Below are 15,195 nucleotides of genomic sequence, written 5' to 3'. Positions count from 1 at the left end.
TCACCATCACACTTCTATCTTTACCGTTTTTCTTAGTTCGATCCTTTTGGTTATATCTTGATCTAGTGGAATAAAGTTTAGTATGATCTAGCTTTGAGTTTTTGTGTTGATCCTTATCTATGTAATCGAGTCCGTGAGCTATATATAATAAAGATTAGTCTTGAGTCGAGGGCTTGGTTATCTTGCTATGATCTTGAGGGAATAAAAGAACAAAAAGGGGAAATAATAAAAATAAATAAAGAGATCATATTGATCTTATGGAGAGTAATGACTTCACATATAAAGAGTATGATGAATAAAAGTTGTTGGGAGTTAACAAACATGGTTTTGGTCATCGTTGCAATTAATAGGAAGTAATAAAGAAAGAGAGGTTTTCACATATAAATATACTATCTTGGACATCTTTTATGATTGTGAGCACTCATTAAAATATGACATGCTAAAAAGTTGATGTTGGACAAGGAAGACAACGTAATGGGTTATGTTTTCTTATATCCGAAATAAATTATATTTGTCATGGATCATCCAACATGCTGAGCTTGCCTTTCCCACTCATGCTATCCAAATTCGTTGCACCAAGTAGAGATACTACTTGTGCTTCTAAATATTCTTAAACCCAGTTTTGCCATGAGAGTCCACCATATCTACCTGTGGATTGAGTAAGATCCTTCAAGTAAGTTTTCATTGCTGCAAGCAATAAAAATTGCTCTCTAAATATGTATGATCTATTAGTGTGGAGAAAATAAGCTTTATACGAGCTTGTGATATGGAAGAAATAAAAGCGACGGACTGCATAATAAAGGTCCCTATCACAAGTGGCAATATAAAGTGACGTTCTTTTGCATTAAGATTTTGTGCATCCAACCATAAAAGCACATGACAACCTCTGCTTCCCTCTGCGAAGGGCCTATCTTTTATTTTTGTCTTATACCTTATACAAGAGTCATGGTGATCTTCACCTTTCCTTTTTACACTTTATCCTTTGGCAAGCACTATGTGTTGGAAAGATCCCGATATATATATCCAATTGGATGTGAGTTTTCATAAAGCATTATTGTTGACGTTACCCTTGAGGTAAAAGGTTGGGAGGCAAAACTATAAGCCCCTATCTTTCTCTGTGTCCGATTAAAAATTCATACCCATAAGTATTGCGTGAGTGTTAGCAATTGTGAAAGACTAAATGATAGTTGAGTATGTGGACTTGCTGAAAAGTTCTTATATTGACTCTTTCCGATGTTATGATAAATTGCAATTGCTTCAATGACTGAGATTATAGTTTGTTAGTTTTTCAATGAAGTTTCTGATTCATACTTGACAGTGTGAATAGATTGTTACTTTAGCATAAGAAATCATATGACAATATATATATGCTGTTGTTTTAAGAATGATCATGACGCCCTCATGTTCGTATTTTATTTTATCGACACCTCTATCTCTAAACATGTGGACATATTTTTCGATATCGGCTTCCGCTTGAGGACAAGCGAGGTCTAAGCTTGGGGGAGTTGATACGTCCATTTTGCATCATGCTTTTATATCGATATTTATTGCATTATGGGCTATTACTTCACATTATGTCACAATACTTATGCCTTTTCTCTCTTATTTTACAAGGTTTACATGAAGAGGGAGAATGCCGGGAGCTGGAATTCTAGGCTGGAAAACGAGCAAATATTAGAGACCTATTCTGCACAACTCCAAAAGTCCTGAAGCTCCACGAAAGTCAGTTTTGGAATATATTAAAAATATTGGGCGAAGAAAGCACCACAGGGGGGCCACCCACTGTCCACGAGGGTGGAGGGCGCGCCCTACCCCCTTGGGTGCGCCCCCTGCCTCATGGGCCAGCTGGAAGCCCCCCGATGCCCATCTTCTGGTATAAGGTGTCTTTTGCCCTGAAAAAATCATAAGGAAGCTTTCGAGAGGAAGCGCCGCCATCTCGAGGCGGAACCTTGGCGGAACCAATCTAGGGCTCCGGCGGAGCTGTTCTGCCAGGGAAACATCCCTCCGGGAGGGGGAAATCATCATCATCGTTATCACCATCGATCCTCTCATTGGGAGGGGGTCAATCTCCGTTAACATCTTCACCAACACCATCTCCTCTCAAACCCTAGTGCATATCTTGTATCCGTTCTTTGTCTCAAAACCTCAGATTGGTACCTGTGGGTTGCTAGTAGTGTTGATTACTCCTTGTAGTTGATACTAGTTGGTTTATTCGGTGGAAGATTATATGTTCAGATCCTTTATGCACATTAATACCCCTCTGATTATGAACATGAATATGATTTGTGAGTAGTTATGTTTGTTCCTGAGGACATGGGAGATGTGTTGTTATAAGTAGTCATGTGAATTTGGTATTCGTTCGATATTTTGATGAGATGTATGTTGTCTTTCCTCTAGTGGTGTTATGTGACGTCGACTACATGACACTTCATCATTGTTTGGGCCTAGGGGAAGGCATTGGGAAGTAATAAGTAAATTATGGGTTGCTAGAGTGACAGAAGCTTAAACCCTAGTTTATGTGTTGCTTCGTAAGGGGCTGATTTGGATCCATATGTTTCATGCTATGGTTAGGTTTACCTTAATTCTTCTTTCGTAGTTGCGGATGCTTGCGAGGGGGGTTAATCATAAGTGGGATGCTTGTCCAAGGAAGGGCATTACCCAAGCACCAATCCACCCACATATCAAATTATCAAAGTAACGAACGCGAATCATATGAACATGATGAAAACTAGCTTGACGATAATTCCCATGTGTCCTCGGGAGCACTTACCTTTATATAAGAGTTTGTCCAGGCTTGTCCTTTGCTACAAAAAGGATTGGGCCACCTTGCTGCACCTTGTTTACTTTTGTTACTTGTTACCCGTTACGAATTACCTTATCACAAAACTATCTGTTACGATAATTTCAGTGCTTGCAGAGAATACCTTACTGAAAACTGCTTGTCATTTCCTTCTGCTCCTCGTTGGGTTCGACACTCTTACTTATCGAAAGGACTACAATAGATCCCCTATACTTGTGGGTCATCAATACCCGGAGTGGCTGGCGAACCCCGTCGTCGTGCCAAAGAAAGGCGGGAAGGAACGCATGTGTGTCGACTTCACCAACCTCAACAAGGCCTGCCCCCAAGACCCGTTCCCGCTTCCGCGCATCGACCAGATCATCGACTCCACCGCCGAGTGCGACCTACTGTGTTTCCTGGATGCATTCTCGGGCTACCACCAGATCAAGATGGCGGTGGAGGACGTGGAGAAGACCGCCTTCTTGACCCCGTGCGGGGTATACTACTACACCTGCATGCCGTTCGGGCTACGCAACGCTGGGGGAACTTCCAGCGGCTGATACACATTGCCCTAGGCCAGCAGCTGGGGAGGAACGCCGAAGCCTACATCGATGACATCATGGTAAAGTCTCGGAAGGCAAGAACCCTCATTCAGGACCTGGAGGAGACTTTCACCAGCCTGCGCCAGGTGGACCTGCGGCTCAACCCAGAGAAGTGCGTATTTGAGGTCCCCTCCGGGAAGCTAATGGGCTTCCTTGTGTCGCACAGGGGGATCGAGGACAGCCCGAAGAAGGTCAAGGCGATAGACGACATGAGCCCGCCACAAACTCTCAAGGAAATGCAGAAGCTCGCAGGCTGCGTGACCTCGTTGGGGCGCTTCATCTCCAAGCTGGGGGAGCGCGCCCTGCCATTCTTCAAGCTGATGAAGAAGAAGGGCCCGTTCGAGTGGACCCCAGAAGCCGACCTGGCGTTTCAAGACCTCAAGAGATACTTGACCAACCCTCCAGTGATGGTAGCACCTCGTCCCCTCGAGCCCCTGGTGCTTTACCTAGCCACCACGCCCCACTCAGCCAGCGCGGCGTTGGTGGCTATCCGGGAGGAGCGCTAGGCCAAGAGCAACCACGCAATGCCGCACCTTCAGCCGGGATGGTGCGGCGCCAAGACGACGCTGCTAAAGCCACGATGGCTCCCATGGGAGGTCAGGCCCCACAAGACGGCGCTTTTGGGCCTGCGGAGGCCCCGGTGGGTGACCAAGCTCATGAGGTCCCCTCGCCTCAAGAGGCACCAGAACCTCCGGAGGACACAGGCTCCATCGACGCTCCCGCCCTCGTCGAGCACCCAGTATACCTCGGCAGCATAGTGTTATGGGACGCGAGAGCACGATATCCCATGTCGCAGAAGCTCCTGCTCGCACTCTTGGTGGCCTCACGCAAGCTGCGCCATTACTTCCAAGGCCACCCAATCAAGGTCGTCTCAGCCTACCCACTGGAGAGGGTGCTCCGGAGCCCCAATGCCGCGGGGAGAGTCGTTGAGTGGAACATTGAACTGCAAGCGTTTCAGTTGGAGTTCAGCACGACCAAGGTCATCAAGGGATACGCGCTCATCAAGGGATCCTGCCGGTCCCTCTCGCCAGGAGACGAAGCGCCGGATGGGTGGGTCATGTACTTCCATGGCGCTTTTGCACGTCAAGGCGCGGGGGCTGGAGCCGTACTCATCTCGCCCACCCAAGACAAGCTATACTACACCGTGCAGCTCTGCTTCCAGCGGGGGGGCTGGAGCCGTACTCATCTCGCCCACCCAAGACAAGCTATACTGCACCATGCAGCTCTACTTCCAGTGGGGCGAGAAGGTCTCCAACAACATCGTGGAATACGAGGGGTTGATCGCCGACCTCAAGGCTGCAGCAGCCTTGGGGGTGACGCGTCTCACCATCAAGGGCGATTCCCAGCTCCTCGTCAACTTCTCGAACAAGGTGTACGAGCCGAGGGACGAAAACATGGAGGCGTACCTCGCGGAGGTGCGCAAGATGGAGAAGCAATACTTGGGCCTGGAGCTATAGCATGTGCCACGCAGCACCAACAAGGAGGCCGATGAGATTGCCAAGAGGGCATCAAGGCGTCTGCCCCAAGAGCTTGGTGTCTTCGAAGAGCGACTTTTCGAGCCTTTGGCGACCCTCGCGGCGTGGAGACTACACCACCTCGAGAGGAACTCCACCGGCCACTAGCCTCAGGAGCCCCCGCCTGCGGCCCGACCTCAGGAGCACGCCTGCTCCTGGCGCTCGAGCCTCAGGAGGGGTGCTGGACCGAGGAGTTCAAGGCATACCTGATGCAAGGAACACTGCTGGAGAAAGAGGAGGACGCGGAGCGCGTGGCTAGGCAGGTTGGCATATTGCATCCAGGACGGTGAGCTATATAGAAAACGACCAAATGATGTTTCCTTGCGATGCATCTCCAGGGAGCAGGGGAGCGAGCTGCTAGCTGACATACACGGCGGGGACTGCGGGCACCACCCATCATCATGCACCCTGGTTGGCAAGGCGTTCCGCAATGGGTTCTATTGGCCCACGACACTCAACGATGCAGCCGAGCTGGTAAGGTCCTGCGAGGCCTTCCAGTTCCACGCCAAGCAAATCCACCAGCCAGCCCAGGGCCTCCAGACTATCCCACTCTCGTGTCCGTTCATGGTCTGGGGGCTGGATATCCTGGGTCCGTTCCCTCGAGCACCCGGGGGCTACCGCTACCTCTACGTCGCCATCGACAAGTTCACCAAGTGGGCAGAGGTGGAAGCCGTCCGCACCATCTCAGCCGGGTCGGCAGTTAAGTTCATCAAGGGCCTCGTGAGCCGGTTTGGGGTCCCTAATCGCCTCATCACCGACAACGACTCAAAGTTCACTAGCAATCTCTTCAAGACGTATTGTGCTAACCTTAGAACGCAGATATGCTCCGCCTCAGTGGCACACCCCAGGAGCAATGGCCAAGCCGAGCGCGCCAACGCAGAGGTTTTGAGGGGCCTCAAGACCAGGACCTTCAAGAAGAAGCTCGGGGCCTGCGGTAAGGGCTGGCATGACGAGCTCCAGTCCGTGTTGTGGTCCATCCGCACCACCGCCACCAAGCCAATAGGAGAGACCCCATTCTTCCTCGTCTACGGAGTTGAAGCAGTCCTCCCTCACGAGGTCAAGCATCGCTCCACGCGGGTCCTGGTGTTTGACGAGGCACGTCAGGACGCCATACAGGGGATGGATCTCGTGCTGGGGGAGGAGCACCGCCGTCAAGCCTCGCTTCGGGTGGCAAGATACCAGCAGGCGCTGCGACGGTACCACTGCTGCAGCGTCCGCTCTAGGACGCTCGAGGTGGGCGATCTCGTCCTGAGGCAGATGCTCTCCAGGGAAGGGTTGCATAAGCTCTCACCCATGTGGGAGGGCCCGTTTAGGATTGCCCGTGTCTCTAGGCCTGGCACCGAACGCCTGGAGACGCAGGACGGGATCCCCATCCAGAACGCCTGGAACATCCAGCACCTCCGGAAGTTCTACCCATGAAGCAAGGCCCAGTGCCTGTGAAGGTCTCTGCTCGTGACACTCTCACGTAATAATGAGTGGGACTGTACATGCCCCGGAGTCTCCGGAGTGCCGCCCTCGGGCCTCGGGGGCTCCCTCCCACGTCCTAGTGGCAGCACTTAGCTCCGCGCTGGTGAGAAGACTAGACTAGGTGCCAAACGCGGTTGTTCATTTGCTTTCTGTAGTTGGCTTGCCCCCCTTTTTTAATGGAATTTGAAGTTCTGGCGTTTCTCGATGACTTGGTTGAACCCCCTCTTCTTTCTGATTCTCCCCTCGGTTCTTTGTTTTGCGCCAGGGAGGGCGGCAGTTGCCCGACGCTCTCCCTCGCGCGCCCCGCGAGGGAGCTGGACAGGTGCGATTGCGTGCGCACTTCCCTAGTCTTCGCGAGGCGCCCTTGTTTGAGCTTGTGATTGGCTCACCCACCTTTTTTAAGTCCGTGCCCCACGGGTACCGCGACGTGGAGCGCTAGGCCGTGATCAGCCCATGCCTGAGGCCTCGTGCAAGGAGGGATATGGGTTTCCTAACGAATTTTTGCAGCTTCGCAAGGTCTCTCGAGCCGGTAGCAGGTAAGCCCCACCAGATGCCAGGAGGCGCGCGCTCTCACGAGGTGGTAGCCACCTCAAATGTATCAAGCTAAGTTACCCCTCTACGCCTGCATAAAGCATAAAATTCCACAACACAACCCGGAAACAATAAACATAGCACAAAGCAGCATAAGCTTACGGTTCATTACACGCCCTCGCAGGGCCCCATACTTGTTTCTTGTGATACAGGGGGAAGGGAAAGGACAGGCAAAAGCGGCCCCTGCGACGCGGCTGCTCACAAGGGTCGGTCCCCACGAATTTGGCCGGAGCCCTCCTCGCGCTTCACTGGGGCGCGGCGACGGGACAACCTGCCACCGTCCTCGAAGCGAGCCCGACGACGTGGAGGCTGGTCGTAGCCGCCGCTGCTGGAGCTTTCGCCGGAGGAGCTGCCGTCGCCGGACGAGCCGTGGCCATCGCCGAGGGCAAGTTCACCCTCATCCTCGTCACGGCCGTTGCCAAGGCCAAGCACTTCGTCACCATCGTTGTCTTCAGGGCAGCATCCGACGCGGCGTCCGTCTTCCCCGAACACCCTCACGAAGAGGGTCGCTGCACCGTCGTACTTGAAGTGGAGGGTGCACCGCCTGCTCAAGCCACGCACGCGGGCGAACGTCTGCCAGCCGCGGGCCAGGGCTACGTTGCCCACGATGGAGACCTCCACCGCGACCCATGAAGCCTTGCTGCAGCAGCCGTCAGCCTGCAGCCAGAGGCCGCCAGGACCCGGGACCGGCAGCTCACTAGCAAAGGACCGCGAAAGCTGAAGCCAGGTGCCGGCCGGGTTCTCCGACCACACGACGAACTCCGGCAGCACCTCTGCCGAGTGGAAGCACGGCCGGGGAGGCCAAGCGACCATGGCGCGCCTCCCTTCGTTGATGGGGCTGCTACGTCCTAGGCGGCTTCCGCCGCGCGAAGAGGCGCCGCCGCGGCCGCCAGGGACGACACCGGACCCCGAGGAAGTTCGCCCGCGCCCATGAGGGACCACATCAGGGGTTGCGGCGTCCTTGCGGGGGCGACCACGCCCCCTCTTAGGCGGTGGCGAGCCAGGCCCCTCCTGGCGAGCCTTACCCTTCTCTACGGCCGAGAACCTCTTCACTGGCGCCATGAGTGTCACTGCGAGGTGGCGGAACAAGGAGGAAGAGGAGGAGGCGAGCGGAATGGAGCAAGAGATGAGTGACGAGGGCTCCGCCCCCCTCCTCATTTATAGCCAGAAGGAGGCCAATCGCCGGCCTCCACGATCGAAGGTAATGATAGCTTTTCTTCTGCATGCAGCAAGGACTCGTCAAGTCGGGCAGTTGCCGAGGCGGTGTGGGGAAGCGGAGGCGCCCACATCCCATCAACCGCCATGCGTCAATCAAGGCCGCAGGCTATTGGGGCCCGCGGCGCTCCGCACTTGCCCCTTGGCTTCGCCTCGAAGCCAAGTCTGAGTGCGCCTTGGGCCCGGGGGCTACTGTCGGTGTCCTAGGAACGGGGGTACCCAGACTTGCCTGCCTGCCGCCCAGGGCGTGGCTCAGCTAACGAGCTGGTACGACCCATCTTCAGCAACAACCACTCAAGACCCTCGCGAGGGGCCAAGCCTCGTGAAGCGGACGACGCCAAGACCTACTCAGGGGCAGCCTCACTAGGCTGGCTCCTGAGGAGCGGAGATATCTATGCAAGGGGCATCTCGCGAGGTGCGCGTGACATGAGCCGTGACGATCAAGGCCAGGCGGGCGCCAGCGGGCACAGTGTACCAGTTGCCTCTTTGGTGCTAAAGGGGCAAGCGCAGGCGAGGAGTCCCGAGGCATCAGGCAAAGGTTTCCATATCGATGCAACGAGACCAAGACCAGCAGGACGGCAGGACGGAGGTCACCGCGGAGCCCACTACGGCGTCACCACCAGAGCCTTTGGCAGGCGGAGACCACCTTTTGTCAGGATAACTTGTACTAGTTGCCTCCCTTCGAAATTGGCCTTTGTGGGATCCCTTCCCGCCTAATATTTGGGAAGAGGACCGGGGCCTCTATAAATAGGACTAGCCACCACCCTAGAGGGGGATCCGGGATTCAGACCATCCTCACACACACAAGCTCACCGAGCTCAAGAACACCTCTCCTCAGGTGGTTGTTCATCCCTTGTACTTGTTCATCCTCAGCCTGCAAGGCAATCCACCACACCACACTGGAGTAGGGTATTACATCACAACGGTGGCCCGAACCAGTATAAATCATCGTGTCTCTTGTTCTTTGGATTCGTCGAGCTAGGCCCTGAGATCATTGCGAGAGCGAGCTTGGGAGAGAGAGATCTTCGTGCGCACCCCAGTGTTCGAACCTCAAGGGTTTGCTGGAACTCGGAATCCGACAAATATCTATTTACAATTGCTATAGAAAAGATCTTTGACCTTCAGGAGACTAGACCAGAAATATGAGTCTCCAACTTTATGTTTAATCCCAGAGATGCATTTGCCTTTGACATATTTATTTGGCAATACAATCAAGTTACAATACACATGGAGTGGTGGTGATCTAATTTAATGGCGGTAGTTGTCAGAGAAGGATCACCAAAGGAAGACAAAAGCAAAGAGAAGGAGATAGGCGAGACAACACAATATTAGTGTAGGATGACAAATTTAAAATAAAAATAAAAAGAAGAAGGGCAGAGAATGCCATTAAAAGGAAAAGTCATGTCGGCCCGGTAATCCTATTTGACGCATTCTACGTCAAACAGTCGAGGCTTTTGGCACAACGGTCGACCGAGCAAGCGACAGATGAGATGACCCATTTAGCAGTTACAAGAACTAGATTTTCCTCAAAACAGGCTTTCACCCCGCTTTATAAATAAAGCAACAACCACACAGAGTACACGGCCGAACGATACAAGGGGATTTGGTGACCCTCAAACAATGCCGATCCCATAATAACTGGATCACACAGAACGCACGCGACTACGCTACTGACATAGAGTACAGGAGGAACTGAGAACAACCTCGCGCTAAGCCCTATAACACCTAAGCTCCACAACAACGCCCCCAGGAGGGAAAACAGCGCAAAGCGTCGTCGTTGCTGAGTCTACAACAGACAGAGATTTTCATCCAAAACCCGGACACGGAGGAGCACCACGACAACGTCTTCAAGAAGATAACGGCGCCCGCGAGCGTCGCCGTCGTCGGACACAAAGGGCAAAGTTTTCACTCGGCGCACCCCCGCGTCACCACGAGGTCTCCAGGGCTAGCGCTAAGAGCACAGAACTTCCAGATCTAGACCGGGGCACCGCCACCGTCAGAGACAGAAAGCGCACCCAAGCCACCCACTGCCCCACCTCTCCCCGCCCCCACGGCCAAGAGGTAAGGCCATCACCACTGCCATGGCGCCCACCGGAGAGCCAACCATGCGAACTGCCATCCAGGGCCGCCACTCCGACATCCATGTCCAGGACTCCACCAATAGCCAACATCACGGTGCACCTGTCACGGAAGGAGGAGAAAAAGAGAGCACCTTTTGCTCCTAGCTTGGCATCGGCACAGAGGCTGGGTGGCCGCCTCCACAGTAGGAGGCATCCACGCTGGGTTTCTAGCCGTTCCCGGTGGACGGGGGAGACCCTACTTCGTGACTACCGACGACCGTCGCCAAGCACGCTCGGACAACGCCATGACCATGGCCCTTGATGCCAATCTGCCCGACAATGTAACGGAGTCCCGACCACCACCAACGACCACCGCACCCGCGACGAGCACGAGCACCTCCCGGATCGAGCCCAGGCAAACCTACCCGGAGATGCAACTCCGACTCACCTCAGGCCCCGACCAGATCCGTCAAACCGTCAAACCGCTGGCATAGACCAAGGATAACGGAGCCTGCAACCACCCAACTACGCCATCGGTGAGGCACGACCACCAGAGAATGGCACCGCTCCCACTGACCCGCACCGCCCACGCCATGGACAACTCGACGTAGCAGCCGCCACCGCCAGGCACGCTGCACCATGGCGCACCACCACACCGGACCCTCACCTACAAGCCAAGGGAGAGGGCCAGCCCGTGCCGCCCCTGAAACAGCGGCCGTTGGATCCACCACCGTCCAGATCAGATCTGAGAAACCCTCGCCGCCACTCCGAGCACACCCCACCACCGCATCCAAGCACGCCCGTCCCAAGCACCACGCCCCACAAGGCCCAGCATCCCTCCACGCCGCCGCCCTCAGCCATCGCCGTCGCCTTGGCTGTTGCCGGTGCCGCGTCGCCGCGCCCCGCCAAGCACCACGCATCAGCTCAAGGGGGCAGCCCCGCACCAGACCACCTCGAGGTTCTCTATTTTTTTCCAAAAAATGGTTGGATTTCTAAAAAGGTTGGAATTACAAAAGATATTAGGATTTTCCAAATGTTTTCATGTTTTCAAAAACTATTTATGTTTTCCCAAAAATGTTTGTAATTTAACAATTATTCAAAAATAAATAAAAATGTGTTTGAAAAACATGTTCATCTTTTTTCTATTTATTTTTTATTTTCATTTTTTAAATGTGTCTTTTGAAATTCAAATGCTTTTTTGCAAACTTGTGAATGTTTTTTCTCAAATTTATGATATTTTTTGCTGCTTACATATTATTTTTTTCAAATTGATGAACTTTTCCAAATCGATGATTTTTTAAAAAATATTTTTTTCCATATCTGTGTATTGTTTTACAAAATTGATGAGTAGTTCGTGAACTTCCTCTCAAAATCAGTGAACATTTTTCAAATTTGCAAACTTTTTCCCCACAATCATGAACATTTTTTGTATATTCATGAGCTTTTTTGAATTTCATGAACTTAAAAAAGGTCTGTTTTTTCTAGGAACAGTAGTACATACTGTAACAAACCGGCTATTTTTTTATATAAAACAATAGCATGTACTGTACCAAAATAGGAGAGATAACAGGAGCGAGGGAGGGTTGCTGGCCCAGGCCCATGCGGACGACGCCATGGGCGCTGGGTTAAGCAAGTGGCGCTCAAGGTTCTTCTAAAAAAAGAGGAAGTGGAGCTCAAGGCGCCCACGAGTAGGATTCCTATGTACGATCTCCTCGGCTTATGCATGACCAAAGAGATGTTTGAAAATGTAAAACGCGTATTAAATAATTGAATATAAAACATATTTTTTTAAATGTTGATCCTATATCAAAAAATTAATCATATAATTAAAAATGTTAACCATGTATAAAAAATGTTCCAAATATATACCAAATATGTACAATGTGTATGGAAAAACTAGTCACCAAACACAAAAATTTGAAAAGCTGTTCATGATCTATTTAAAAAAAAGCGTATACAAAAAATGTTCCTGATGTCTACAAAAAATATAGAACGTGTATTAGAAAAACTGTACATAAAACATTAATTTAAAAATGTTGATCTTGTATAAAAATATTAATCATATATTTCTTAATTTTGAAAATGTATGAAAAATGTTTCTGACATATATTGAAAATGTATAATGTGTATGAAAAAATAGTCATCAAACATATCTTCAAAAAAAACATTAATCACATATTAGAAAATGTGAAACATGTGTAAAATAATTTTTCCTGATGTTAATGTAAAATGTACGAATGTGTATGAAAAATGTAGACATATATTGAAGAAGTAAAAGGAAAAAAACAAAGAAACAGAACAAAGAATCTAAAGAAACACCTCAGCAACAAAGAAAAATGAAAAAACCAAAGAAAACCATGAAAATCCATGAGGAAACAAGTAAAAATGAAATAAAACCGAAGGAAAATGAAGAAAACTGATGGAAGCTAAGGGCATGTCCAACGCGGACGCTTATGATCGGTGCCAGGATCTAATTCCCGTCCGTTTTAGCCACGTAGGCATGATTCCCGGTATATTCCCTAGCGTCGCTGCCTAACGACGTGCCCGGCGCTTCGTCCAAATTCTCTGTACGCTAGGTGGGCCTTTGTTTGTTTCTTAATCATCTAAGCGTCTCATAATTGCTCACTGCGTTGGAGGATAGGCTCTTAGGTGGGCGCTTCATGTCGTGAAAATCCCAAATCTTCCTTAAGCGTCTACATAAGCATCTCTGCATTGTAGATGCCCTAAGAAGGAAACAAAAACCGAAGAAAAATAAAGAAAATAGGATAGAAAAAAGAACAATAAAGAAATGAACAAGAGAAAAATGAAGAAAAAAAAGAAAGAAATCAGTAAAAGCCGGAATAAAATGAAGAAAGCAGTGAAAAACAAAGGAATCTCGGAGAAACCCGCGAAGAAACAAAAGAAAACAGTGAAGAAACATAGAAACTAAAAAAACCCAAAAATAAATTTAAAAGATGTGAACGCAACGAGCGAAGGAAGCAAAGGTGAGCGACATCGGGCGAGGTAAGGAACCCATCAAAAAGACCGGCCTAGTATTGTAGTCGCAGGGACAGCTTCAGGCGAGACAGATAGTCTCGCGTGGAATGAGATATTGTCGTCGCGGCGTCACACGACTAAGGAAAAAGTCCAAAATAAACCTTGAACTCATAGACGAAAGCTGAATCAAACCCTTAACTTTCAATCCCTGAAATCAGCACATCAAACTCTCTGATCCCGGTCTATTTTAAACCTTGAGAGCGTTTCCAAACAGGGATTGTCGAAGTGACAAGTAAAATCGTGGGATTATTGACTATGGACGCAACTGGGCCGGCCCACCAGACACGAAGTGCGCTTTTTTTCTCCTAACGTTCCATAGAAAACTATACCGAGAAAACATATCATGTTTCTGGACGAATCTAATTCACACCTGGCGATGCTGACCTACTCGATCTAGCCACTAAATCCAATGGGTGTAAGTGCTACAATCAGAGGCCCGATCAACTATAACCTCATAAAACAGCGTGGAGATTACTCCTAAAAAAAAGCAACGTGGAGATTCGAAACATTTATTTAATGGAAAAATATGGAAAACGTAAACAATATTTGAAATCCCGGGAGCAAATTAATGTATGAACACTTTTTGAAAATTCTGGATACTTTTAAGAAAAACGAATGTGTATCAGAAAATAGTTCATGTGTGAGTTAAAAATGCATTGTCTACTAAAAGAAATTAGACATGTATAATAAAGAAAACCGATTAAAACCGGCATAGAAACAAAAATAAAAGGAAAATAAAAGAAAGAAAAAGAATGAAAAAATGTATTACAAAGAAAATAAAAAGCGAAAAAACCCAATGAAAAAAGAAAGAAAACTGAAAGGAAGAAAAGAAAACAAAAACGAAAAAAAAACAACGAAAAGGCGAGTAGAGCAAGCGCGCAAGCGACTGCGCTAATGGGTCGGCCCGGTTTGACTTGCGGCATCAGCGAATACCATCTAAAAACTCCCAGGGTTTAAAATAGACCGGGATTAAAAAGTTCGGTGTGCTGATTTCAGGGATTGTAAGTTCAGGGTTCGATTTAGTTTTCGTCTATAAATTCAAGGTTTAGTTTAGACTTTTTCCCACGACTAACGCCGAGCCGTGCTTGTCGAAACCCCGACACCGAGACGCCCGCCCATTCCAGCGAACTTGATCGCTCTTTCTTTGTGTACTCTTATCGTAGCAAGCTTTCACCCCATTCTATATATAAAGCAACATAACAAAGTTCACAGTCAAACAATACAATGTGGTGAGAAGACCCTTGTATAAAGCAGATCAAAAGATACAAGTTGAGTCTAAAAAAGGCCTAACACCTCGCCGAGGCCCGACCAAAGAATCCTGAGATCCACGACAACGCCCCAAAGAGGGTGACGACGCGTCCCTGTCGGGGGCACAGGCATAGGTTTTCACCTGGAGCACGGAGACAGGAACGAGTTGCACGTTGATGTCTTCAGGAAGCAATCGATGCCCATAGGTGCCGCCTTGATCGGCGCCAGAAATGCAAAGCTTTCGCTAGGAACCTCGCCTACACCACCAAGAGGAGTCTTGGTCACCACTGCAACGAGGGCCAACACATCTACACTAGATCAGGGCACTGCAAGAGCAGAGAGCAGAGATCAGAGCCTCCCGTCACTACACCCCTTGCCGTCCACACTATCAAGAGAGGTGGAGCCTGCCGGAAAGCCAATCGTGAAGCCACCATCCAGGACCGCGGCCCCGGCATCCGAGCCCCTAGGCATCGCCGACCATCCACGTCACGATCACCCAACAACGATAGGAGGAGTGAAGGGCACCTCCTTGCCTTTCTCTGTGTACTCTTTACTTGTGCAACCTGCCGAGCGTAAATTAGATGGAATATTTGCTCGTGTCCATGATTAACGCCTTTTGCTTGACGACGGAAACGAAATAATATCTGAACACTCACCGGGCAATGATAAAGTTCGGTTATCTT

Source organism: Aegilops tauschii, chromosome 4 (assembly GCF_002575655.3).
Source record: "Aegilops tauschii subsp. strangulata cultivar AL8/78 chromosome 4, Aet v6.0, whole genome shotgun sequence".
Lineage (NCBI taxonomy): Eukaryota > Viridiplantae > Streptophyta > Magnoliopsida > Poales > Poaceae > Aegilops > Aegilops tauschii.
This window is presented reverse-complemented; position numbering follows the sequence as displayed.